Source organism: Aquila chrysaetos, chromosome 3 (assembly GCF_900496995.4).
Source record: "Aquila chrysaetos chrysaetos chromosome 3, bAquChr1.4, whole genome shotgun sequence".
Classification (NCBI taxonomy): Eukaryota; Metazoa; Chordata; class Aves; order Accipitriformes; family Accipitridae; genus Aquila; species Aquila chrysaetos.
The window spans coordinates 15,013,383-15,025,630 of record NC_044006.1 but is presented as its reverse complement, the minus strand read 5'-3'; the positions used below and the strand labels follow the sequence as shown (position 1 = coordinate 15,025,630).

General features: G+C 46.8%; 1 protein-coding gene across 5 annotated transcripts in view; it reads right to left on the bottom strand.

The window, feature by feature from the left end:
* TOX2 (TOX high mobility group box family member 2) overlaps positions 1 to 12,248 on the bottom strand; it is a 157,992-nt gene that overhangs the window by 66,500 nt on the left and 79,244 nt on the right. The window lies entirely within an intron of this gene.

The window sequence follows — 12,248 nt, the reverse complement described above, 5'->3', positions numbered from 1 at the left end:
ACCAATGCTCCCTTGAGGTGACCACGAACATGCAGAGATGTTGGTACTCCTTGTGCTTCCCATGTGTCGTGGTTTAACCCCAGCCAGCATCTAAGCACCACGCAGCCGCTCACTCACTCCCCCCCCACCCAGTGGGATGGGGGAGAAAATCGGGAAAAAGAAGCAAAACCCACGGGTTGAGATAAGAACAGTTTAATAGAACAGAAAAGAAGAAACGAATAATGATAATGATAACACTAATAAAATGACAACAGCAATAATGAAAGGATTGGAATGTACAAATGATGCGCAGTGCAATTGCTCACCACCCGCCGACCGGCACCCAGCTAGTCCCCGAGCGGCGATTCCCCGCCCCCACTTCCCAGTTCCTATACTAGATGGGACGTAACACGGTATGGAATACCCCGTTCGCCACTTTGGGTCAGCTGCCCTGGCTGTGTCCTGTGCCAACTTCTTGTGCCCCTCCAGCTTTCTTGCTGGCTGGGCATGAGAGGCTGAAAAATCCTTGACATTAGTCTAAACACTACTTAGCAACAACTGAAAGCATCAGTGTTATCAACATTCTTCTCATACTGAACTCAAAACATAGCACCGTACCAGCTACTAGGAAGACAATTAACTCTATCCCAGCTGAAACTAGGACACCATGTTTTCTGGTGGCTTGTTTACTTCTAAGCATTCCAATTTATATGGAGAAAAAATATGTTATTGCACCTGTGCAGTCGTTTTCGCTTCAGACCAAAACATATTTGCTTCATAATATAAGTCTGAATCTATCCAAAATTATTAATTATCAACGCAGAATATAATGAGTCTCTGGCAGAGGAGGCTTATTCTAAACATCTACTGTTTCACATAATTTTATAGCATATGAAATTCTGATTAGCCATAGTATTATACACATGGATTTTAAGCTAAATTTCCCAGATCACCTAGTTTCATGGTTGGATTTTGACTTAATACTTGATTTAAGAGCAAAACCCCAGATGTGTGCAAAACCAGTTAAGCACTGTAGGCTTTATTAATCCATTGCCCCAGAGCTCACACTCAGATTCATGCTCTTCATCACCCCAGACCGCGGGGAGAAAACCCTTAATAAAATAAAATAAAACCCATATTTAACCGGAATACAGCAGTCAGTGGGAGAGGCAGCGGGGAGTAAGGAGGTATCTGTGGATAGGTGGAAGGGCTCCCAGCAGAGAGAGACGTGTCCCTGCGGGGTGTCGGAGCAGGTGGTCTCTCCTGCCTCACCCCAAAACCGGGGCTGGAAGTGCCTCATCCCCTATTAAGCTGAACTCCCACTTCTCGCCTCCTCTCGGCCCATTGCAAAAAGAGACAGAGAAAAGAGCAGGTACTGCACATCCCACCTGACCCTCCATGTTCGCCTGAGATTCCCACTGGCTGTAGGGAAATATGAGTATGCAAGAAATACAAGACAGAGCCTGGGCTGAGATAGCTCTGTACCAACAGTTATTGTTTGGAGGAAATTCAAGCCCAGCTATTTTTCCAGCCAGCTTCTGTCTAGCAGTGGTATTATACAGGGAAGGCAGGGGGCTGAGAGGATGTACACAACGGCAGACAGATAGATCCCATTTAATATGTCTAGTAGTTAGGCTTCCGATTGGACTATGCTCTTCGAGGTACACCGATTATTTCCCAGTTATTTAAGAGGATTTCGCTCCATGCTTTACGGAAAGGGATTTAAATAAATCATCGCACAGCAAACTTGTTCCTCCAACTGGTTTATTTTGGTATCAGGTATATAAGCAAGTAGCTTTGCTGTACTTAACTAAATTATGTAAAACCCACTCAAAGTTTCCTAAAGCTCTCTTCAAAACTACAAGTTCCTTGTGTTGTTGCAGAGCAGCTCACCAAAGGGCTTTGAGGCGGTTTTGTAAGGAGTGCGGAAGCCCCGTTGCCCTGCTCACCCCCCTGCACATTTCTGTTTCTGTTCTATTCCACCCAGGGAAAAAAAAAAGAAGACCTGTTTAAATCACAAAGCTTTCCGAATAGCTACAGTATTGTGCAGACATATCAAAATTACAATCAAAGCTGTACACAATCAAAATCAGATTAGACAATATCCAATCAACATAATCAGACTCGGCGTCTGCCAGCTTTTGCACCCTATCGCTGCAAACAATTTTCCAAAGCAAGCCACGTTTATTCTATATATGTTTTAAATACATCGCTAGAAAGATAAGGAAGGGAGATGAGACAGATAGACACTCGGAAGGGTGGGAAAGGGAGGTGATTTATTGTCACACACGGTGCCTATTGACATGTCTGAGGTGACATCTCTGTCCCCATGAAGGGTGGTCTCACGCCATGTGCACAAAAGCCGCCATCTCAAACCCTTTGCCAGTAACACCCAACACTCCCTTCTACCGCCATGTGGGCTACGCTGCAGATTATATTTTCTATTCTTATGTTAATTTAAATTAAATTAAACAGCCAATTATACATTATAAGGATACATTACAAATTAGATTAGTGAGCTGGTCTGAACCCATTCATCCCACCAGGACTCCAAACGCGAGTGCAGAGAAGCTCGCTCTACTAAAAGGCTGCCCGTTACGGTACACAAAAAAGCACAGAAGATCTAGGATTTTCCACTGTCAAACAGATGACAGTTGTTGTGATTACACATTATTCCTCTTCAAATTAAAACACTGAAATCAGCTGAAACAACAAGCCTCTTCTTGCAAACCCTCTCTCGGCTCGCACTGCAGGGCAGATGGGTGCTGCTTGGAGTGGCAAACCCCTGCTTCTGCCTGCAAGCAGGATGGAGCAAGAGGATCGAGCCAAGCACTCTCAGGGAGGGGACTTTTCATTGACTCCCTCCTTGCCCTCAGACCGCCATGCGTCTCTGCTATAGGGGCTGTGCTGCAGGGGCAGGCACCAGGCATGGACCAAACTGCCCTGAGCACAGCACTGGGGCTATGCCCCATACTTGCACAGCAATGCCACAGGATGGCATTGCAGCAGGTACAACCAACCTCCAACAGCAGCAAAATCATATTTAAAACCAATTTTTCCTTCTTGAAATCCAAGTTTGAACAGAGGTCCCTGGAGCATCTCCAGTCCACCACCAGATTCAGGGTCAGAGGACAGAGGGGTGGAGGGGAAGTGATGTGGAGACATGAAAAGATGCATCCGTCTTGCTGTGCTCATGCCATGCAGCTTCCCCGCCACCCTTTCTTCATGCCTTGCTGGGCCACAGCTCCCTAGACCCATGCCTTTGGCATGGGAAAATGTGGAGGAGTCTGTAATGGGGAGAAAGGCTCTGGTTTCCAGCAAGGTGACACCCAGGCCACATCCAGGACCAAGAGGAATCAGAACAGGCAACCACATTCCTGGCTGCTCCCTCCTAGCTCACAAGCGTAGGGCTGGGGACATGCTATTTGCATTCGAGAGGAAAGTCAGAATTGATGAACCCCTTGCAAGAGCATGGGGTGACTTACATAGCAAGATCCCATTGCCAGAGCTGCAGTGGGACCAGCAGGCACAACCTGTGCTCCCAAAGCACCAGAGGGTCTTGGAGACAACCCCATGTGGCCTCCTGCCAACGCTGCTCCCCACCACAGGGACAATGTGCCAAGATCTCCCAGGCTTCCCGTACTCCCTGATGCTTTTCAGGAGAGGGAGGCAGAGATGGATAGGAGGCAACCAAAACCCCCAGGATCTGCAGGTGACCCACATAAGGCTAGTGGGGAAGGACACAACAGCTTGTGCAGCAGGAGAAAGCTGAGAGGGAGGACAAGGAAGCAGTGGGGCTGGAAAAGGGCTAAGGAGCTGGCAGAAGCAAGTCCCTGGGGGCAGGATGAGTGAGAACAGAGGGTGACACAGCAGAGCACTGCAGGATGGCCCTGGCCAACCAGGGGGAGCAGAGCTATTTGAGGATGAAGAGAGAGGACAGGAGTCCTGCCTCTTGCATGCATGCTCAAGCAACAGCGCTGTGCACACCCTGAGCACAGCTGTGCTGACCAGAGCCCAGGTGGTTCTGTGGTGCATGTTTGTGGGGGCAGAAGAAGCAGGAGTTGCAGTTAAAGGGTGCCCCGTATGGACATGGAGCTGAATCAAGAGTGTGGGTGGAGAACAAGAGCTTTACAGGGGAATGAGCTGGTCCCTCTGTCTGCCTCCAGTGTCCCAGGCATGGGAAGCCTGAGTTTTAACAGTAAAACTGGATCTTCTTTTATACAGCTGGATAAGCACCTGAATTATAAGCTCAACAAGTCGCGGACATCTTCTCTACTTGCCCCTAAGCTGCCTCTGAAAGTTACTGTGGGTCAAGGAGAGAAGCAAGGAGCTCTCACTCCAGACTGTCAGCATCCAGTGATGAGCAAGCTGGAAATAGTGCGGAGCATTTTCACGGCAAGCATCTACCCTTGCTGTAGCAGCGCAAACGCCCGCAACAAAGGAACGCGTTTCTGCTGCTGCTCCAGGGCAGGAGAGAAACAATCCCACTTTTCTTCTGCTCTTATCAGCAGACTGCACCAGGCAGTGCTGGGGGAAGGTCAGGCAAGCAGTGCTGGAGCCAGGGCTGCCTTGCAGCCATGTGGGCTGGACGGGTGGTGGCTCAGAGGGCTGCCCTGGGAGCAGGCAGCAGTGCAGGTGGTGAGAGCTTCAGCCATGAAGCCTTCTTGTTTGCTTTGAGAAAGCCAGGCCACATCACTCAGCTTTTTTACAAAACCCTTGGATGCGTTTGCACCCAGTCACCAGCACATCTGAGACTGATGGGGTGTGCAGGGATGGGAATGGAGACGCCCCTTCCCAGATCTCACTTTGATCTGTTCAAAGCATTGGGCCAGATTTCACTCCTTCTAGCTCATGTATACTGAGCCCAGACATTTATCTGCCTTGCAGCATGCAGAGCCCAGCGCAGGAAAAGCCTCTCAGGCAGGAGGCGGCTTTGGGGATTGGTCTGTCGATGGCAAACAGCTCATCTCTGCTGCAACACGGAGCGCATCTATGAGTTATGAACATGTCCTGCATGTCCCTCACCTCTGCACTGCGAGATGGCCCGGCGGGCAGGGTGACCCCGCAGACCCTCTGCCATTGGACTCAAAACCACACTCAATGTTGCTGCTGCTTCATTTTTTGCTCCTATGCTGTACCTCCTCTTGAACTGCAAGTAATGCCAAGCCCTGGCAAACTCCCACCAGCCACCCAGTAACAAAACTGCTCTGCCTAACTGTGGGCCTGAGCCCAGGGGAGTGTTCCCAGCAATGACAGCAAAGAGGAGGTGTTTTGGATCCACCCACCCACCCCTGTGCACTGGCCAGCTGATCCTAGACTAAGGGACATCCAGACATCTTAATGCAGTGCAGCTCTTGAGGGACCAGCTGTGATTCAGCCACAGCCGTGTTTTAAAAGACACTACGAATTCGCTGTGCAGGTGACTCAGGAGGGAGCTACAAGTGTTGAGCATATGTACGAATTAAGCCTTTAGCTTTCTCCTGCCTTTGCCCTCTTGGAAGGGGAGGAAAGCGCTGCCTTTCTTTACAAAACACTCCACAGCCGGCCAGTGCCATCTCTCCACTGTGCATTGGTATTAACCTTAGAGGACATGACTTGACCAAGGACCTGGGAAACTGTTCTCCTCAGCAGCATGGCAAATGTCCAGTGACCCCAATTCTCCACTGAGTCATGTTCTGTGTGATTATCCGCAAGGATCCAGGAGTTGCAGCCAAGCATTGATTCAGAGAAATATTATTCACAGTGACAAGGATAGAGATTTGCAGTATTATTGCAGGTAAATATTTGCCCTGTCAAATAACATTCAACAGTAAATATGAGCCTAAGAGAGAACATTTATTCTTGGTAAGGTACAAGGAAATATGTAGGCTGGCGTGATCCATCCCACCCTAATCATCCAGAGGACACAAAACACCATGGACTCTGTACCATCCCTCATCTACTAACTAGGTTTTCCCTGCAGCTAACGCAAGAGCTTGCTGCTGTAGGAATGTGACCCTCTAGACACTTCAGAGATTAGATAGGTCTAAGCAGACCAAAACCAGCCTGGCAAGTCTGCAAGGTGAGGAAAACATTGCTATTTGTGAGGCTGAGAGGTATGACCAAGGGCTACACCTTGAGCTCCTAGTGTGCATAAAGAGCAGGGAGGACACGGAGGTTATGGGGTGCCCACACCTTCCCATGAGCAGCAATGGCAATTTCCCCCACCACCACCCAAGCCCAGCTGGACACAGGGATGGCAGCAGGACCTGGGGCCCAAGGGCTGTGTCCCCAGGGAGAATGCTCCTCTCTCACCAGCACTGCAACCTCTACCAGCACAGCTTGGGGAAGGGGTTGCAGAAAAGCAACTAGGTGGTTTGTGGGGTATTTCGATTGTACCAAAGCTGGGTGATGCATCAGGTTGGATCAGAAGCCAGATAAGCACATTGCTTTGTCATACAGAGACTTTCCTTATTTCTCTTACACACATATAAAAGGATTCACCACGTGCCAGTGTTCACACAAGCTGCAGGGCATGCCAGGTTGAGAGATCTTGGGCCACCATAAAGAGGAAGAGTCCAAACACAATGAAAAAGTGAAAATCGAAGCTTAATGAATGCAAGCTACCCGCATTTCCTTAAAAGATTCCAAACTGCTCTCCCATGACGTACATTACTTGTCACAGGCACAATCATATCTGCAAGAAGGGGATATTGATATGTTTCTCCAGCACATGAACCACAGAGGTTTTCTGCTGGGCACAAAGCACTGAAGCCACAGGGACAGAAACGTTAGTTCAGGTGGCAGGAGAAGGTGGAAGTCACTTTGACATTGCAAACTCCACAGAAATGCTCTGGGGACAGCAAGGGAAATGGCCTGGTGCTCGCTGCGGGGTGACCCTGGGGGCTGCAGGCACGGGTGCGGACCCCTTTGGCACCACTTCTCTGGTGGGGGGGGATGCGGGAGGGCTGCGCTCGCACCTGTGATTCCCAAAGCCCTGTGCCAAGAAGTGAAGTAGCGCTGATTTTCCGCGTCAGCAGCTCTGGGTCTTAGGAATGGAAATTGATTTGCCTCATCTTCGTACACGGAGATCCAGCATGTGAATAGCAGGGCCAATGAATTACTTGGGTAGAGTTGGATAAATACTGTAAAGAAGTATTTATTAACAGTCAGTCACATACAATCTACAAATTGTCTTTGAAGTGTTCCCAGCCCCTTCTACATTAATTTTCACATGCTCAGGTTTTTGACTATGGGAATGCAGTTGAAAAGGGAAAAATGAGTTCTTGCATGAACACAAACGTGCATTGGAAGCGTCTGCACAATATTCAGTAACAGGCAGCCACACCGGGGAGGTTGGGAGCACAGCAGAGCAGCAAGCAACCTGCGGGAAAGCTGGGCTCTCCCTGCCTCTTTGCTCCTCTTCCATACCCATAGTAGTGGGGTTTTAAATCCCAAACTAATATGGGTTCACCCAAAGAGCAAGCACACACCTCCATGTTCCCTGTTTCTCACCATTTCCTCCTATCTTGCAGGCATTGCTCTGATGCAGACTCTGCATGCTACGATGACCCGCAGCAGAAAGCCAGCCTCCAGCTCAACCACAGCATTACTGGATGGCTTTGCCTTTGAATAGAGCTGGATGTTTACCTTTTAACTTTACATGAGTTGACTTTGTCCCAAATCCCATGCAGTCGCAGAGCCATGGGTCTTTCAAAAGCTGAGCCTGCCAGATGGTTTCAAGCAAATTTGACAGTGCAAAAAAAGTCTCTTTTCTACAAGTTTCATAAAACCACATGTGCGTGGAAGGGAGATACCAGGGTTCTAAACATTCTTGCTTGACTTAATAATCTTTGATCTCCTTGGCCAGCTGCTACAGCAGCAAAAGAATGGCTGCGATGTGGTGCCGCGGTGCTCAGCAGGATGGGGACTGTGAAAGGAACCAGCCAGCAACATTCAGAGGGAACAAAAAATCTCAGTTCACTCAGAAAGATAAAATTTTGGGAGGCATGCACCCAATTATGCTCCTCACCAGAGACGTGATTGGGTTTTTTTTGTTATTGTACATGCTATCAAAGCCAGAAACAACATTCTTGGGACTCTCTGGCCTCAACCTGTCCATTGGTACCTCATTTATCTGGGTACCGGTTATTAATAATCATCTATATGATGGACAATCCCCGAGATTCCAATCTGGGTAAGGACTCGTTTGTGTCTGTGGCTAAACTGATGCAACAGCAGTGACGGTCCCTGCCCTGTGCCCTCAGGTACATCCCAACAGGGCTTCTTGGGATTCATGATGTGAAACACGTGCGTGTGATTCTGCTGCATCCCCTTCAATGTAAATAGAAGCTTACAGTCAGTTTTTATATTGTCCAAACTGTGGTTGACCTGCATCACCACTTCACCAAAAAAAGCTAAATAATGGAGTTCTGTGAACAACTTATAGCAAAAGAAATCAGCCCTATTGTAGGCTTTTAAAAAGGCTCCCAACTCCCTCTCTGCCTCCACATTTTTTTTTTTTTTAATCAGTATCTTATCCAGAACTGGAATCCTGTCAAGAATAGTGGATAGCAGAGAACTATAACTTCTTATTATGTGTATAGTGATTTTATGAATTCAGTGGGGAATGAAATGCAATTTTGTCAGACTTGTCTGTGTTCATAATGACCAAGTCAAATTAATCATCGTGGATAATACTCCTGTGTCAGCCATTCAAGAGATTTTTTAATAGAATTTTTCTGATTCATGTCTTGCAGTACATCAGATCTGTAGTAATGCAGGCACTTCTAAAAATCAGTGCAATTATGGCTTCTTGTTGGCCTGTCATTTTCCTGGAATAAAAATGTCTCTGCAGAAGTCATATACTGTACATAAACCAAAATGGAAAACAAAAATATAGTTACAATTAGGCTTGATTTTTTCTAAAGATTTAATATCTTTTTGAGGCCATTATTTACAGGCAATATATAAAGCTACAGTGCATAATGCTAAAGATGGACTGGTTTATCACAACACATACCAATTTTGTCCTGGTTGTCATTCTTCGTTTGATTGCCCTATGAGTTAGTGTTTTTTGCAGGCATGGAAATGACTATCCCATAGAATAAGTAGGGGATAGGTAATGGGCTTGCAGTCAAATTATTGTGTTTATTAAAAATGTATCCAGGAAAGCCCACACAGATCCCAAAGGCCTCTTGTTCAGGAAAATCTCTGGTTCAAGAAAAGGTTACAGTTACCATAAAGGCAGATATACATGCAGGGAAGCAGCAGTGCAGCATGCAATGGTATATAAAGGATTAGTAATGCTGTGTTTATCCTTCTGAGGGAAGAGAGAGAAAGACCTCTAATTCCCCAGTGACACAGACAAAAATGAGTTTTGGAAGTAGTTACGCCCAGGAATAAAGAGGAAGAAAAATGTAATCCACATCAGATATCTCAGCCTTTCCTCCTTTTACTGCAAGGCAGCAATTGCCTTGTAGGAGAGCATAGGGAAGGACCCTGCCAGAGCCACAGCATGTCCCAAATGAGAGATCCACTTGAACCTGCTGGGACAACTGTCCCTCCACATCCACCTTCTCATGCTACCAACTACATCCTGGAGAGAAAAGCTCTCAAAACCACTTGCAGGGAGGAATGGAAACCCATGACCACATATTGTCCTCCCGAGAACTCAAGACCCACTTAAGCAATCAGACCAGCAGCTCGTCAATGTGCTGACCTAAAAATTGGCCAATACTAGCCAGCATTTTGGGGGAGATATAAAAATACCTAGTGAACAATTATGGAAGCTCCTCAGAGAACAGAACAATTCATCCCTCCCTTTCACCTGCCTCATCTGGTTTTACTGTCCTTCCACCTCCTTGCGCCTTTATTAAGCTCTTGACATCAACATCTAGCAGCAGGGAGTTCCCCAGGTTGCTTACAAAACATGCCCAAAACTACCGCTTTGCAGATTTGCTGTTTTTACTTCTCTGAAATGCCATTTTTATGAGACAGAGCATGTCCAGGCATCACCTTCCTCTGCCCCATGCTGTCCTGATCCATGCTGGGCTATTGACATGATGGCACAAGTGCAGGTGCTACATCTGGACCCCCCATTGCCAGCTCTGGAGGCTGAACTCTGTATGGCAACACGATGTCCCTGTAACAAAGACCTTCAACTTCCAAATAAGCAGATGGGATATTAAGGCTCAAAGTCTGTTGACAGTGTTTTCAGAAGCATTCAGTACTGGCTTACGCAAACATCGGCAATAACCAGAGCTCCCGAAAACCCTTTGTTGTATCCTCATAAGCAGGACCAGGACTGTAAGGCATGTTTGATGCAGAGCTGCTCCTGGATCATGCTTAGTAATATCTAGTTTCACCTGTGTTTTAGTTACCTACCCACACTGACAAGAGAACTGTTTCATTTCACGGTGTGTTTTTGTGGCTATTCTTCCCTAGTCTTTCAAAGCAAATGTGACAGTGCTCCAGGGAAAGCTAGGAGATGTGCAAGCTCTGCTCCATGTCGGCAAAGCGTAGCCTCTGTCATCTGTCTCACAATCAGCCTCCTTAAAATTGTTTATAATGATTTTTGCCTGCTTTTAAAATGTATTGAAGGGACTATACATCCAGTGAGATAGGAGCCAGTGGGGATCTAAAATCAGACTGACTGGGCCAGACAAATATAAAACCTTTTCTTTTCTTTCCTAGTATCTCGCCCGGAAGCGAATACGAGGAATATGATCATATTCTACCCAAGAATATCATGCATTTCTGGGAATTATTTGAGGAGTACAGATTTTACATAATTGCCTTTTTTGTCTCATGGCATACTGAACTTGCATAATAAGATCAGTGCACTTCACAGAAATTCATTGTTGGACTGTACGGATTTGGTATTTTGTGTTGAGCCAAGGGTACATTATATAATGATGTATAATGCACTGTAAGCAGGTCAAGAGATAAGGCAGCCTGAAAACAGTAATGGAGTGCATGCAAGGAAGAATTAGTAAAAAGCACTCTAAGAAATTAATTCAACCTGGCTTCAGTCGAGCCAGAAGGACCCAGAGCAGGAAGGAAACTATATTCTGTACCATACTTGTCCCCCTTTGGTTTTCATCTTAGAGAGTATTTCCCTTATGCTCAAAACTGAAGGTGTGGGGTTAAGGGATTAAAAAAAGTCTTTGTGCCACACTTTGCATGTATGCTTTGTAGCAAGTTTTTCAGAGTTTTATCTCAAAGAATATGTGCTAGCCCACTGCACGTGGCCAGCATAGCCATACTCTGTGCCGCAGGTATTGTGGCAAACACTGCTTTACCTAGAGGTCTGCAGCAAGATCCTCCAGCAAAGCCATAATGGCAACACAACCCATCTTGAATCGTCTTTTTTCTCTCAGATGTGCCCCGATTTTTTTTGTTTTTTCTCTCATCAGCAAAGACAAATTTTCCAATGAAGCCCTGTGCAGTCCTTGCACACCAGGGCACGCTTGCAGCCACCAGCACTGGTGTTTGCAAGGCATGAGAGACCTGCACATACAACTGAGAGTACACCACCAGCATGCTTGCAGAAGCAAACGCTGCAAATCCCTTGCTGGAGCTGCCATTTTTCCTAAGAGGCCCTACGCTACACCTGGTTTGCCCTCATCACTGTACATATGCACCATCTTCCCACGTGCAACCGAAGTACTTAACCGCAAGCTGTCCTTTTAGTACACAAACAAAACTTCACAGCACTTGGAGTGTTGGTACTGCTCATGGTCCCAGTCCAAACCTACGAATGCAGAGCAAAGCTGCTGTTCAACAGTAACAGCTCTTGGTACTCTTGCCTACAAAGCAAGGGTATCAGCCAAATGAAATCACAAACTGGGTCAGCCCCAGTACATTTGCTAAATTTCTAGTTATTTAATGTTGTGAGCCAGGCCAGTGTGGCCAGTGGTGGCAGAGATCAGGCCAGGACCTTTGAAGCCCAAAGCATCGCTCACCACAAATGCACTCAGATTGGAGCCCACACGCTTCCAAAGTCAGACTTGGGACCCCAAAGCAAATTGACAAGAAAACTACATATATTTAAAAAAAAAAAAAAAGTAATAAAATCCAACAGAAGCAGTGGCACCCCTCCTCCCCATCGCCCAGATTTGACGTGTCTGATTAGCACGAGGAAGGCAGAGATGTGGGGAGAGCTTGCATAATGTGGTGCAATCTAGCACCTCCCCCAGGGTGCCCAGCTGCTGCAGAAGCAATTTCACAGCTCATCATCCATTATGAGATTAAAATAATTTTTTTTCCTCCTGTGAAGTATTAATAAA